Source organism: Palaemon carinicauda, chromosome 31, assembly GCF_036898095.1.
Source record: "Palaemon carinicauda isolate YSFRI2023 chromosome 31, ASM3689809v2, whole genome shotgun sequence".
NCBI classification, from domain to species: domain Eukaryota; kingdom Metazoa; phylum Arthropoda; class Malacostraca; order Decapoda; family Palaemonidae; genus Palaemon; species Palaemon carinicauda.
The window spans coordinates 27,454,429-27,471,928 of NC_090755.1; positions in this window are offsets into that span (position 1 = coordinate 27,454,429).

Sequence of the window (17,500 nt, forward strand, 5' to 3'; positions counted from 1 at the left end):
GGCCAAGGTTTGGGTGGATGGATGGAGTGAAGGAAGCTCTGGGTGATAGGAGGATAGATGTGAGAGAGGCAAGACACCATGCTAGAAATAGGAATGAATGGCGAGCGATTGTAACGCAGTTCCGGTAGGCCCTGCTGCTTCCTCTGGTGCCTTGGATGACCACGGAGGTAGCAGCAGTAGGGGATTCAGCATTAAGAAGCTTCATCTGTGGTGGATAACGGGGGGAGGGTGGGCTGTGGCACCCTAGCAGTACCAGCTGAACTCAGTCGAGTCCCATGTCAGGCAGGGAGGAACGTAGAGAGGAGAGGTCCCCTTTTTTGTTTCATTTGTTTGATGTCGGCTAACTCCCAAAATTGGGGGAAGTGCCTTGGTATATGTATGCATGTATATATATATATATATATATATAATATATATATATATATATATATATATAAGTATATATATATATATATATATATATATATACATATATATATACACAGTATATATATAATACATATATACACACACACACACACATATATATATATATATATATATATATATATATATATATATATATATATATATATATATATATATATATAAGTATTCACACTGAAAATATCAAATAAAATGAAAGTAGAAAAATAGCAAACAAGCGATTCAAGAAAAGACGAAGACGGGATTATTACACAGTGCAATTACTGGATGAACTTTTAATGCATATTTTCGAAAAAAAAAAAAATTATACCTACTACAAAAGCAGTTGCTAATGACTTCCATAAGGAAATGACCTGCACATAGCAAATGATTAAAAGCAAAAGCGGCCAGCATCCCCAAGATGATAGACATTAATCAAAGAGGAGTCTCATCTTCGGTGCAGCAATTACAGGTGAAATGTCAATGGCAGTAGGGGAACCTGATGTATTTGGTCCATTTTTAGATATAAAAAATATCGAATAAAAAGACCAAGGTATTATCTAAGCGACAAGCCCGACAGTATACACACACACACACACACACACATACACACACACACACGCACACACACAAAAAGACGCTAGCACTTGGAACATGGAAGTTTATTTTTTTTTTTTTTCAAGAAAAAGTTCTTATGAGAGCGATAATGTTCTCAAAATAGATTCAAGTATGTATAAGAAATGTATAGAAGTCAAGATTGTTTAAAAATTAATTTACCCCTTGCTTTAGGCTGATAACAGCAAAATTGTTCTAAAAACAAATACACACTCTTATACAAAAAATCCTATATCATTTTGAGAAAACATCTTGATTATTAAGGGCACTTACGTATACAACCAAACATAAGCTAATATATCACACGCGTGGTGGCGAGTCAACACATATACTACAATGGTCCAGAGTGTGTGTGAATATATGTACATCCATCTATTTATTTCCCATCAATTTAGGTCGACCACCGAACCCTGAGCAGCGCTAATCTTTCCTTGGGGTCGGGGTGGGGTTGGGTAGGGGAGAAGGCGGGAGGGTGGCAGCGGTGGGATTTTAATCTGTTCCATTTAAATTGGATAAACTGGATCAAATTCGATAACCCCGGCCAAAATAGAATAGTGGGAGCTGCTAGATATGTGAAAATTACATAACAGGAGTGGTGGTTGAATTGGCCTGGGGACCTGGCATAATTCTGTTACTTTTAATGCCATTATCATCACACCAGTCACCGCTCTTTATTTGCCTTCTTTCTCTCTTTATCTTAATTCGGGAATTACTCTCAGGGTAGTGTGGAATGGTGGCAATGCAATGCAAGGGGCTACAAGCATAAGGGATGGAAGTTAAGGTAAGGATATCTGCTGAAATATTAAGAGAGTTGGTGTCTAACTTGGAATTACTTTTTGTCAGCACGAGAGGGGGAGAGGTTTTTGTTTTAAAATCTCGTAATTGAAAACAATTTCTTCAAGTGAGATGATTCACGAGAGAGAGAGAGAGAGAGAGAGAGAGAGAGAGAGAGAGAGAGAGAGAGAGAGAGAGAGAGAGAGAGAGAGAGCACTCCAATACCTCTAAAAACCCAAATCCCTAAAGCTATTCTTTCATTAACACCTGTTAAATCACAAATGTTTTTCCTGCTTTCAAATTTTCTTTAGTGGATCTCAAACGGTTCTTCCTATGATTCTTCACCAAGAAGCAAATACAATGTTACCTCTTAGGCCGAGATAAAAGTTCGTTTTCGCCAAAATAAATAAATCAATGAAAGTCATTCATGAATTATTCATTTCAGCCAATCCTCCACAATTACCAATTCATCAACAACTGCATTTTTCTCATTGTTTCCGAAATGGCCGCATTCCTAACATCATCTGACCACCCTTTAAAAACTGGTATCCCATCACCTGTGGGAATGAATCCATTAACACATTTCCTTTGTTTTTTATCCCCCCCTCTCTCTCTCTCTCTCTCTCTCTCTCTCTCTCTCTCTCTCTCTCTCTCTCTCTCTCTCGTAACCAGCTAGTGTGGGCGCTGTGGTTATAGGCTCACCTTCGCTAGGTCCTCCAACTGTTAACGTTCTAGTGATCACCATTTCCCTCTTTTGCAAATGGATATAGACTATATTGGAGAAAGGAAAAATATGGGTTGGACTAGCAACTTCACTTATCAAGAATTTCCGAGAAAAGAGGGAGCTATGCCTTTCTGGTGTCACCCCGTACAAGTAAAAAAAATATTTATAATCATATAAACATATATATCCAAGTAAGCCACAAATACCTCTTGATATCGAAATCGCTCTAGCTCAGGATGAAAGAACAAGGTAAATTTAATTTTGTTTAGAAGAGCTTTTGGTCAGTCAAGGATTCGAACCCTGTTCAAGTAGAGACTGAGTTGACAATCGACCCTTTTACCACAAAGATGATGAAAGGTCGACTGTCACCTCAGTTTCGACTTGGCCAGGATTCGAATCCTTGACCGACTAGAAGCTCTTAAAAAAAAATTATTTTCTCTTGGGTCTCTGATCCCGAGGAAAAGCGAATTCGATATTAAGATGCATTTGTGGCTTATTTGAATAATGAAAATAACGATTGTTAGTGATAAATTACCGTATATATATATATATATATATATATATATATATATATATATATATATATATATATATATATATATATATATATATATATATATATATATATATATATATATATATATATATATATTTAACACGTGTGTTCTGTACGTATACAAAATCGGTTTAATAAGAGTAAAAACATAGAACCAGTCTGCTTTTAAAAAACTGAATATAAAAAATTTCAAAGATTCATAAAACTCTTTCTTTACTGATAATTTAAATTTATAATAATGGCATTCTAAGATGTGTATGAATGTGTGTAGATACTTGCTAATACATATTCGCAAGAGAATTTACGTATGTCAGTTGTAGAAATCTACTATAGACCAACTATAGCACCTGCGAGAGCCGGTTTATTTTTCCCAGTGTAGGCTCACTGAATGTCTATTCATATCAAACTACATGCCTTTCTTCAATCTATACATTTAACATAATTTAAAAGAAATGAGTCAAATTTATACAATCTTATGTTAATGTTTATATTCTTAACAATGATGTGTCTTTTTAAATCAAATTAAATTTTACTTATTCCCATAGATAAAACAAGATTTTGTACTTATTCCAGTTAAAATAAAAAAGAAATCACTTACTGCTCATGCACGTATGTAATTTTGTACCAAAGCCGTCTAAATATTTTCATATACACACACGCACACCATTACACAGTCTCAACCCCACCCACTCACCCCTTTCCTAATTACAACCAGCTGATATATATATATACAGTATATATATATATATATATATATATATATATATATATATATATATATATATATATATATATATATATATATATACACACACACATACAATAATCTAAAACTTCAACTAATGAACATATACACATATTAAAATTTTACAATATAAATGATACAGTAACAAACGCTCAAGACTATCGTTCCTAGGCTAATACGACATGAGCTCCACCTCAATAACAGCGACATGTATTCCGCAAACACAAGTGGCCATATTTCTTTAATGTCTTTTTTTCCTACAAATGTTAGTAAGAGTGCTTATAATCTGTGTATCAGTACTCTAGAGGAAGGCTTAAATAGAAGAAGATGGAACTGGTCAGGATTCCAACTACATTTTCTTTTTGGTTTTATTGCTATACAGTATATACATAAACACACACATATGAACATACTGATATAGCTTCGGCTTGATTTGACCTCCAGAAATTGACTGGCAGTTTAAAACAACGAGATTTATTTGGTTTCTCCACCATGACCATGGCCATTCACCATGTATGATATCTAAAAATAGGTATTGCTTTCGTTATTTATTATCACTACTCTTAGCTATCCCGGACTGGCTTAAAAACCCCGAAGAACCTAACCGCCTTAAGCATAGCTTGATTTCGATATTTACTTAAAGGAGATGGAACTTTGCCTTCGCAAGATTATTTACCCACAGATAATAAATCATAGTTTACGATCACCTCGAGGGTAACAGTTTCTAGCAACGTGTCGTCTTAACAAATCTCATAATATCCATTATGAAATGACAAGTCACATACAGATATATGCACACAAATATAAGTAAAAGCAAATCAATTGAATTTTCACCTAAAACCATCTCAACTATCCCATACTTTCAAGTAATCTATTGGCTTCATATATCACATATGTGTTACTACACATACTGCACATAACCAAATAAAGGAAAATAAACTGAGTTAGTGTGTGCCTAAAAGGAGGAAATGAGAAATTAAAACTTGAGCGCTTTCTTAAAACGGTCTTTCACGCATCATTTCTCTAAGTTATTCACATTGAGATGGATATAATAAAAAAAAAAATAAACAAACATACACATGCTAATACAGGAGCACTTGTGAAAAGGCATTCACAAGGACTACCATACACAATTAAAGATACGCACATATGAATTTAGGAAAACGCATACAAACACACACGAAGACTCACGTAAATCACTAAAACTATAGAGAAAAACAAATATAAATTATACATGGACATGAAAATGCAAATTAGCAAAAAACGTAACGTGTATATATATATATATATATATATATATATATATATATATATATATATATATATATATATGTGTGTGTATTAAATACACAAATTCATGAACACATAGAATCACATAAGCGAAGACCTATAAAGAGACTGACTATTTGTGCTGCATAATGAAGCAGCAAGGGAGGACCATAGTGCCTAAGGTTGCTGACCCCAAAAGTCAACCAAGTAGGTTACGCCACCTAAACAATGAATCGATCTCTCCTCCTTTGCCACAGGATCAGCGGATCAAGTCTACTACGGCAGGACTCAAAACAATCCTTTTAAGCCTTTTGGTGACCACTACGTCTCAAGCGACCGTGGATGGTTCTTTTCAATGTGTATGGTTTTCATGGCAATCCATTTTTTTTTTTTTTTTAATAACCAAGATTCTATTGTGTAAAGTATTCAGCATTCAGGGGCTCGTTACAATATTCAGTTTGTAAGTTACAAATCTCAACATGGCAACGGCTTTTTCCGATAACCCAAATATTTCTATTAATATACTGTACAATATCCACTTCAAATTTCAATTCTTTAATAGTAAAAACATTTTTTTTTTTTCAGAATACAACCTATGAATTTAGTTTATAATATAGGCATGGCTATATACTTACGCGAAGCAAATTATCGAAAAGAAGTAAAATTCATATGATTCATATATTTTGAGTACTGATAACATAAATAATTATTCATCTAAAATATTTGCATTTAATCAATCTAAAATAATTGGAAAAAAAAATCGTAAATGTTTGCCTTTGTGATGCTCCGGATAAAGGAAAAAAAACAGTAAGCAAATTTAGCCAAAAAGAAATGGCTATATTGGGAAATATAAAGAACTGAATTATCAATATTAGGAAGTTTTTAAACGCCTATATATCATGACGCCTTGTTTTTAACTTAAACAGATGGGAGTCTTTTCTCAGCATTATTTTTCAATTTTTTAATCGAGAGATTGCAGAGTAGTTATCAAGGGGTAACATGGTGACTATAAGAATATATCTGTTATTTGTCAGGGTTGTGTTCTGGGGCTATTAGGCCTACTATTCATTGTATACAGTATACGCATATGGGGTTTGGCCTAGAAAACAAGCTCATTGCTTATGTAGATGAGGCATCATTTCCATATTCTGAGTGTCGACCTATGGTTGCTGAATCAATCGAAAGAGAGATAGCTAAATTCAGTGTACTGTAAATAGCAAATTAGGGGGGGGGGCGGATAAAATTGAATCAAAACAAAACTCAAAGTATGAGTGTAAAAGTTAGTACTAAAGGTCAAGGACAGTGTCTCTCCAACATCCAGATCTTTACATCGACAATATTTCTTTTACTATGTATAGGTCATTTAAAAATATGTGTGATTCATGATTGCAAATTTACTTTTTAGAACCACATTCAGTCTGTGTATTCTTCAATTGCACATAAAGTGAGTCTATTGATAAAGTATATCAAGATTTTCAGTGATCAACCTATCCTGAGGAACTTTTTTAATTCTTTAATTCTACCTTGCTTCGATTCTTTTTCTCATGTCTGGTCGTCAGCTGGTGACTCAAATTTATTTGTTGGCAAAAACTTGCCGTCTATTAAATTCCTTAACAATTATTCGTATTTTGATCTCTGGCACCTTAGTTCATTCGCTTCTTTGCACATGTTGCAAAAGATTTATCGTAATTCTGACCATCCACTGCAGTCTGATCTTTCCAGACTGTACCGTCCTGTACGCAGTACTGGGTATGCAGTTAATTCCAATAGTTACCTCAGACATCATAATCGCTTAATACTGCACAATATTCTAGAAAGTTTTACTCCATCTATGACAGGTTTGTGGAGTGGTCTTCCTAATCTAACAGTTAAATCGCTCGAACTTGAGAAGTTCAAAATTGTTGGAACTGCATTTCTGTTGAACAGGTTGGAAGGTCTCTTCTCTTCGTTTAGACATACAGCAATATATCTAGAGCTTCAACGTCTTATTGATCTTAAAATATTTTCTATTTTCGATTCCTTACTTCTCATACACAGTTTATTTCTTATTTCCTTTTCTTACTGACTACTTTCCCTATTGGAGCCAATGGGCTTGTAGAATCCATCTTTTCCTGCCAGGGTTATATCTTAGCTAATAATAATAATAATAATATTAATAATAATAATAATAATAATAACAAGATAACTTAAGGATTTTCCTTCAACAAATAAGGGGTAATGTTCCATCACAAATCGACGCAATAATTAAGAGAGAGAGAGAGAGAGAGAGAGAGAGAGAGAGAGAGAGAGACTTGAAGTTCAATAACTAAAAGTTTCAACTACTGTAGCACAAATTAACTTGCGTTATATGAATAACTTGTGTACGGTTGAACAGGAATTCCCGGTACGACTCACTCTGAGAAAATGCACCCTGTCACATGATTACTGTCCGGAGAGTAACCAAAGAGCTAGTGTACCTGAAGGGAGAGAAGGCAGAGGTGGCATACGGGGAAAACACAAGAACTCGCCAAGCAGAAAGGGCGCAGAGTGCATTTACTTAGAGCAAGTTGTGCTAAGGATTCCTGTGTCCAACTGTACGTGAAACTAATTTACCCTTTATTCGAGAACAACTAATTTTTCTTATCTTTTTATAGGTCGAATTAGGGTTTAAGAGAAATTCTTCTATTACCTATACTTTAAATAACGCCTATTGTAATGCATAGGGGAATACATAAGCAAAAGTTTCAGCATTTGAGCTTATAATGACATAGTAATGATGCCATTGTCATTCCTTCATACATTCCTTAATTTGTTAAGGATTTCGAATCCCGATCAAACTCGATAGTTTCTTTAGTGTCTGCAACCTCACCATCCTTGTGAGCTAAGGATGCTGATTTAGGGGAGCCTAGAGGTCTACCCGCTGAGTTATCAGCAACCATTGCCTGGCCCTCCCTGGTTTTAGCTTAGGTGGAGAGGGGATTTGGGCGCTGATCATATGTCTTTAGTGCATTGTCCTTCTTGCTAGGGCAATGTCAGTGTCCCTTGCCTCTGCCATTCACAAGCGACCTTCAAACGAGTAAGGACTACTTTAGCGATAAAACCAACCCCCCCCCCAAAAAAAAAAAAAAAAATTCTCTAAAAATATTACGACGATAAGGATTTCTTTAAATTGTAAAAGTGTAAAATAATATGATTATCGACATAAGGCAAATCGACCACAGAAAGTACGCGTACGGCTACGAAATAATATTCTGCATATACTTCTACTAAGCACGCACTGGATTGACAGCATCTTTTAATTGCAGAAGATTGCTGTTCTAAATAGCGATAATGGGCAAGGGCAAGAATGGCCGTCTAAAAATTCAAAGCAGGTGGACAGCCAATGCATATCAAACACAAAAATTCCATACTATTATTGTTATTGAAGTTGAACAACATATTTATTTACTTTCTTGTTTGTGTGTGTGTGGGGGGGGGGGGGGGGCTTAAATAAATGCTTACCACTGCTATCTTGATGAGGGGAGTACTTGACAAAATTGAAATGGAGCTAGCAACCTTACATTTATATTATCATAAAAACCTCATAAAGGAATTGCAATATCATTCCGAGTCTCGTATTCATGACTCGTTTCTTAGAAGTTTACAACGTAGTTAGTGGACTGTAGTGGGTCACAGGTAAGGTAATATATTTAGTTCACCCAATTTTCAATTGGCCTCCAGAAGGCACTACAAGAGTTGGAAGACCCAGGCCTACATGACTGAGGACTATGAAACGTGAAGGAGGAGATGATGAGTGGAGAAGTATTAATCTAAAAGCTCAAGATAGAGATGACTTTACGTTAATATACGAATTGATGCCAGTTCAAATGGCTGTGATTAAAAAAAAAAAAAAACCTCAGCTTTCATAAAATGATAAAAGTTCTAAGACGAAAATTTCAGTTCTCTAGCGTTTCTAAACGTCTCCAACGATGACCTTTGACCTAAAACCAATCCGACTTTCCTTCACAATTACATAGATGCGCATCCAGGGCACTCAACTGTTGTCACTAGCACGGGTTTAAGGAACTAGATGGAAAATTTCAGAAATTTGCAAAAAATAATCTCTTAGTGGTTGAAAGATGTCCTATTATATCAAAAAATGTCAAAGGATGAAATCGTTCGAAAGATGAAAAATATTGAATATGTTTGAAAAATGAAGAAAAAATTGTAACTCATAATCAAAGATTTTACTATACAAATCCACTTGTTTATTTAGAAAGTTTGGATAATAATAATAATAATAATAATAATAATAATAATAATAATAATAATAATAATAATAATAATGGTATACTTTATTTCAGTTCAAGGCTCTGTACAAATTCAGAATACCGAAAAAAGATATAATACAAAACAAATTAATAATAACAATAATATCAATAAGAATGATGAGGAGGATAATCCATCTCATACAAAACCAATTGAATTAAGTTGCTTAACATCTGCCTTACGAGTACAAGAATATAAACATTCATAATCAAATGCTTGATGGGCACTCTGACGTCAATATCACACCGAGAAAACCACAAGGAGGCGACGACCCAACTGAGAGAGATACAGTAACAACAACGGGCGCAATGTTTTTTACTCACGAGGAAACCGGGGTGCCCAAGACGTCCTAATAAGGACACTAACTAGTGGCGTTTTGTCTAGGCAATTAAGAACAAAATATTCACAGTGCTTATGGCCACACAAGGGCAGTTAACTCACAGGACCTTGTAACAACTAGTAATTTACAACAAGGTCTTATTTGGAACCGATGCTGTTTTTTTTTTCTCTCTCTTTAAAAATCTTGTTTCGAAGACTGCATTTCTAGGAAGTGATCTGACATGCAGTTGGCTTTAACCACCGTCTTTTTTATGGGGATTAGAAAACTGGGTATTCAAGAAGGAAATAAGATTTATTAAGGAAGAAAATATGACACTGGAGACCGAGTTCTCGTGATAATTACTAACTGAAGGAAGAACAACTGAGAACACCCTTAAATTGCCAGCACACAGGGTGTCTCTATATAGTTAAACTTGAACAAGGGAAAAATCAAAGAGAGAGAGAGAGAGAGAGAGAGAGAGAGAGAGAGAGAGAGAGAGAGAGAGACATGCAGTTTAATCTGATGATGCTGGATGCTGGTAAATCTTATTTTCCGGGAAACTCCTGGTAAAAGAACACATCAAAGACTATTTCAGGGACTTTGAAGAAATAATTAAAAGAAGACGACGATGTATAAAAGCGAGTTTACGAATTCTGTGCGAAGCCACCTTAAAGACGTGAGTGTTCTAGAATGTGCGATTTTAAGACCTAGAAATGAAATGTTGCAATTAATACCAATAATTCAATCTTGTACAAAGAAATTCCTTTGCAGTAAAATCATAATAACAACATCCTGGTTTTCCTGTTCACATAATCGCCTCCTCGTAAGCCGATTAAAGAACTTGATTTCTGTGAGTTTGTTTATGTGGATGTAAGTAATTATGAGATATAATCCCGTTACTACATTGTACAGAATATTTTTTAAGGGAAATTGTAGGGTAGAGAAAAAAAAAAAATAATAATAATAATCTTAGAGTAAAAAAAATTTAAGTTACCTACAGATACCGTAAATACTCTTCATAAGGAAAACGTTCGAAAATAATCAAATAATTTAGTAAATAATTTTTCGAGAAAAAAACAAACTATATAAATACTTTATTAAATAAAATATGACATTATCATATTTTACAATAAATACATTTAGCTTAAAATTCATGAGTGTCTAATTATACTGAAAATATATAAAGTTGAAAATAATCAAAATCGGTGTTATTATATTGTAAACATTTTCAGAAACAAATATTCCAATAATACCATATTACACGAAAAAAAAATTGCACGGCAACAGAGAACAACTGATGAACATCCGGAAATACAGTACATGCATACATTAGTATCATATGTGTACCAATAAATTAAGCATTAACGTCAGCCACAAGTGTGAGTGTCAACATCAAAGCCACATGTGGTACAGGGAGGTTCTTTACAGTTCACTATTAGTACTAACTACAGTATCATACAAGTGTCTTTAACGCGATAACGAAATGGGAATACTTCAACATAATTACATTGAAAAATATTATTATTATTATTATTATTATTATTATTATTATTATTATTATTATTATTATTATTATTATTATCATCATCATCATTAATAATAATAATAATAATAATAATAATAATAATAATAATAATAATAATAATAATAATAATAATATATCATTTTTGCTCTCACTAATTTCATTTCCTGAATACAAAACTAACAGTTAAATCATCTCTCTCTCTCTCTCTCTCTCTCTCTCTCTCTCTCTCTCTCTCTCTCTATTGAATGCATATTTAGTGTTTTAGAAATGTTAACAAGTAAATAAATACTTTTTTCTACATAATTGAATTCATAACTGAAATATTCCTTATCTGCTAAAAGAAACCTAATAAACAATGCTCTCTCTCTCTCTCTCTCTCTCTCTCTCTCTCTCTCTCTGTCAATTGAATGCAACATTAGTGTTTTAGAAATGTTAACAAGTAAATAAATTATTTTCTTTACATAAATGAATTCATAACTAAAATATTTCTTACCTGCTAAAAGAAATTTGATAAACAATGTTCTCTCTCTCTCTCTCTCTCTCTCTCTCTCTCTCTCTCTCTCTCTCTCTCAAATTTCGGTTCGCTGCAAATTGAAAAATATCCTAACAATATACTTTATTTTCGTCAAAAAAATTAATATGGTTTGCAATCAATGAAATTCAAATGGTCTCTGCAATTAACGAAATTAAAATAGGACATAAATTAACAAAGTTTAAATGGTTTATACAATTAACGAAATTCAAATGGTCTCTGCAATTCATGAAATTAAAATAGTATATGCAATTAACGAAGTTTAAATGGTCTATAAAATCAACGAAATTCTAATGGTCTCTGCCATTCACGAAATTAAAACAGTATATGCAATTAACGAAGTTTAAATGGTCTATACAATTAACGAAATTCAAATGGTCTCTGCAATTCATGAAATTAAAATGGTATATGCAATTAACAAAGTTCAAATTGTCTATAAAATTAACGAAATTCAAAGGATTTCTGCAATTGATGAAATTAAAATAGTATATGCAATTAACGAAGTTTAAATGGTCTACATAATTAGCAAAGTGCCAATGGTCTCTGCAGTTCTCAAAATTAAAATGGTATATTTAATTAACAAAGTTTAAATGGTCTACACAATTAACAAAATTCTAATGGTCTCTGCGATTCATGAAATTAAATTAGTAAATGCAATTACCAAAGTTTAAATGGTCTATACAATTAAAGGAAATTCAAATTGTCTCTGCAATTAACGAAATTAAAATAGTATATGCAATTAACGAATTTTAAATGATCTGCAAAATTAACGAAATTCAAATGGTCTCTGCAATTAATGAAATTGAAATAGTATATACAATTAACGAAGTTTAAAGCCTATACAATTAACGAAATTCAAATGGTCACTGCAATTCATGAAATTACAGTGGTATATGCAATTAACTAACTTTAAATGATCTGCACAATTAACGAAATTCTAATGGTCTCTGCAAATAATGAAATTAAAATAGTATATACAATTAACAAAGTTTTAATTGTCTATACAATTAACGAAATTCTAATGGTCTCTGCAATTCACGAAATTAAAATAGTATATGCAATCAACGAAGTTTAAATTGTTTATATAATTAACGAAATTCTGTTATCCCTGCAATTCTCGAAATTAAAATGGTATATATAATTAACGAAGTTTAAATGGTTTGTACAATTAACGAAATTCAAATGGTCTCTGCAACTCTCGAAATTAAAATGGTATATGTAATTAACGAAGTTCAAATGGTCTATACTATTAACGAAATATAAATGGTCTCTGCAATTCACGAAATTAAAATAGTATATGCAATTAACGAAGTTTAAATGGTCTATATAATGAACGAAATTCAAATGGTCTTTGCAATTCTCGAAATTAAAATGGTATATGTAATTAACGAAGTTCAAATGGTCTATACTATTAACGAAATTCAAATGGTCTCTGCAATTAACGAAATTAAAATAGTATATGTAATTAACGAAGTTTAAATAGTCTATACAAATAACGAAATTCAAAGGATTTCTGCAATTGATGAAATTAAAATAGTATATGCAATTAACGAAGTTTAAATGGTCTATATAATGAACGAAATTCAAATGGTCTCTGCAATTCTCGAAATTAAAATGGTATATGTAATTAACGAAGTTCAAATGGTCTATACTATTAACGAAATTCAAATGGTCTCTGCAATTAACGAAATTAAAATAGTATATGTAATTAACAAAGTTTAAATAGTCTGTAAAATTAACGAAATTCAAATGGTCTCTGCAATTCTCGAAATTAAAATATATGTAATTAACGAAGTTGAAATGGTCTCTACAATTAACGAAATTCAAATGGTCTCTGCAATTCATGAAATTAAAATAGTATATGCAATTAACAAAGTTCAAATTGTCTATAAAATTAACGAAATTCAAAGGATTTCTGCAATTGATGAAATTAAAATAGTATATGCAATTAACGAAGTTTAAATGGTCTACATAATTAGCAAAGTGCCAATGGTCTCTGCAGTTCTCAAAATTAAAATGGTATATGTAATTAACGAAGTTGAAATGGTCTATACAATTAACAAAATTCAAATGGTCTTTGCAATACACGAAATTAAAATAGTATATGCAATTAACAAAGTTCAAATTGTCTATACAATTAACGAAATTCAAATGATTTCTGCAATTGATGATATTAAAATAGTATATGCAATTAACGAAGTTTAAATGGTCTATACAATTAACGAAATTCAAATGGTCTATGCAATTCGCGAAATTAAAATGGTATATGCAATTAACGAAGTTCAAAGGGTCTACGAAATTACAATTGCCATTGCAATTCACGGAATTAAAATGGTCTCTTTAATAAACAAAATTCAAATGGTCTCTGCAACTCCCGAAATGAAAATGGTCCCTTTAATAAAGGAAATTCAAATGGTATCAGCAATTCACGAAATTCAAATGGTCCCTTTAATAAAGGATATTAAAATGGTCTCTGCAATTCACGATATTCAAATGGTCTCTGCAATTTAACAACCATCTGATTAATAATACCTACTGACTATTTCGTTAGATGTAACCAGTTTTCTGCGTACCCACCTACCAGCATATTATTTTGCCTTCGTTTCAGCGAGGTGCATTATCATTAGTGTAACTAAATGCCCAATCTCATCTTCGGTTTTCTTCTGCTTAATAAACCTTAACTTCCCAATATTGACTCTAATGAATGACTCACTGCATCTGAGATCATCTTTCATACAAGCCAACAAGACTTATAAGGATGTCGAGGATTCCCGAATTATGAATCCCAAGACATAATTCAAAGGATTACACGTCCATAAGTTTATCAAGAATTTTGCCATTCGTTAAAAAAAAAAAAAAAAAAAAAATCAATAGCATCCAGAAACAATTTGATATTATTTTCAGCATAAGGGATCAATGATCATTATATATTTGTGCTACTTTCTTTACTATATTAAGAAATACCACTCAACCAAATAGACATACATTCACGTTCCTTATATCTATAATTTACTCGCACACACAGGAATGTTTGGCTGAAATAAGAAAAAAAAAAAAAAAAGAGTTGTGATACAAAATATATAGCCAGTAACATTTTCCTCCCGTATAATAGGCCTTGAATAATAAACAGCTTTTTATCATACAATAAGAGAAATCTTATTCTTTATTAGCATACACTACCTAAGTTTATATTAAGTTGAATTATTTAGGTAACGATAAACTTCTACCAATAATTCATTTCATACAAGTAACAATAAGGAGCTACTTAAATTATTTTTATTTATTATTATTATTATTATTATTATTATTATTATTATTATTATTATTATTATTATTATTATTATTAAAAGCCAAGAAAATGATAAAACGACTGTGAAGGTCCTGTAGAGAGTAGGGTTCCCCTGCTGTATAGGACCAGAAAAGCAGGATACTACGAGTAGGGAACGCAGACCAATACGGAAAAAAAACTAATAGAAAAGTAAATAATAAAACATGAAAGACAAATAATAAAGTTATATTAACACTAAAACCCGCCCCCCCCCCCAAACAAAAAATCTTATGAAATTAAAGATAAACATTGTTTTCATTAGTTATCAGTCAGTTTATAGTTCTTACTTTTTTTTTTAAACGTGCGTTGGGCAAGTTCATGGAAGAACACGAGATGCCTGGTTAGTTATTAAAAGTATTTAGTTTCCTTAACGTTCCCCTTTTATTTACCTTTAATTGTCTGTACCATTATGTTTATATTGTTATTTCTACCATGTTTTTTACTCTTTTGTGGCTTATCCTATCATTTTCTGTTGCGTTTTCCATACTGGGTTGCCTTCCCAATTAGGACAGTAAGCCTTGTAAACATTCTGGTTTTGCATCTGGAGTTGACTCATAATAATAATGATAATAATGATAATAATCTCCATCATCATCATCATTTCAATGCATTAAAAATCGTCTGCGTTAAACAAACCACATGTAAGACTAAACACTAGGAAACAGCATGGCGGCTGAAGACCAATCAATCCAACACATAAACGTTATGGACGGTTTCCTTTCAATCCTCACTCACTTGTCAGCAGTTATCACACAATGGCCAACACGCCAGTCACTACTTCATGATGATAAAGACGTGCTGCGATGCATACCAGGATTTTAAGGGATTCTTCATCTTACTCCTGCTGAATAACAAACGGATTTTCTTCAATCTCACGGTTCCTCTGCATTCTACTGGTCAGGATCCTTTCCCCTACCACGCCCTAGTGTCCTTTACATTCCATGGCTATTATCACATTTTATTGGATCCTTCATATCCTGTTGAATCCACTATATCCATATATCGCTATTACTTCCACGTATGATATGGGGTTCCTTGCTATTCCTGTATACTAAAATACAACACCATCTCCTCTACACCCCGGAGACTATTTCGCGTTAGAATATGAAAAACTGTTGTGACTTTTTATTGATTTGTGTCATTTAAGCCATAAGGCCTGGTACTGGGATGTCATTCAGCATCAAGATTCAACTGTGCAAAAAAGCCGAAGTTGGCCTCTAATCTGGTGTCACTTCACATTACAATGAATCATCTGCATGCCATGACCTCCCCACACTCCTTTCAAGTTAATCTAAATCAAACAGGCCCCTTCAATTATCACCTTCTCAACCAATTGAGATTTACCACAAGATAATAAATCATTTGCATTACATTAAGTCTTCATGTTATCTTGAACTAAATTAAATCAATATTCAGTGTATTTGGACTGTACCTCACTGCAGTAGGTAGTAGGTTGGCTAGGGCACCAGCCACCAGTTGCGATACTACCGCTAGGGGGTTATTTTTCCTTTAACTGGCAAGACAGTACTATATTGTATCCCTCTCTTTCGTCACGGCTCATTTTTCCTTTGCCTACACATACACCAAATAGTCTGGTCTAGGTCTATTCTTTACAGATTCTCCTCTGTCCTTATACACTGATATTACCAAACAATTCTTCTTCGCTCAAGGGGTTAACTACTGAACTATAATGGTTCAGTGGGTAATTTCTTCTTGGTAAGGGTAGAAGACTCTTTAGCTACGGTAATCAACTCTTCTAGGAGAAGGACACTCCAAAATTAAATCATTGCTCTCTAGTCTTTGATAGTAACATAAAATCTGCACCATGGTCTTCAACTATCTTGGGGTAGAGTTCTTTTGCTTGAAGGTGCACTCGGGCAAAATAATCTCTCTTAATTCTTTTTCTTTTATTTTTTGAAGTTTTTATAGCTTATATACAAAAGACTTATTTTAATGTTATTATTGTCCTTAAAATCCTTTGCTTGCTCATTACTGTCTTGTAGTTTATTTATCTATTTCCTTTCCTTATTGGGTTATTTTTCCCTGCTGGAGCCCTTGGGCTTATAGCATCTTGCTTTTCCAACTAGGGTTGTAGTTTATCTAATAATAATAATAATAATAATAATAATAATAATAATAATAACAATCGGCGATTGGTACTAAGATGCTGGACAGTAAGTGGCTTGTCTGCCAAACCACTCCAAATAATAATGCCTCAATATATCGACATTATTCCATTTATAAGAGAATCTATTTATTGGGTTTTAAAATCATATATCATCGAAAGGCCAATAGGTTCGAACCAGTTCTACTGATGCTCCAAATTGACGTCCTCATAACATATAATAAGAGAATGTATACTTCAGTTAAAACCCTACCGTAAATAATGTTTCTGCTTGTCTTAGAAAGCAAATCTTTAGC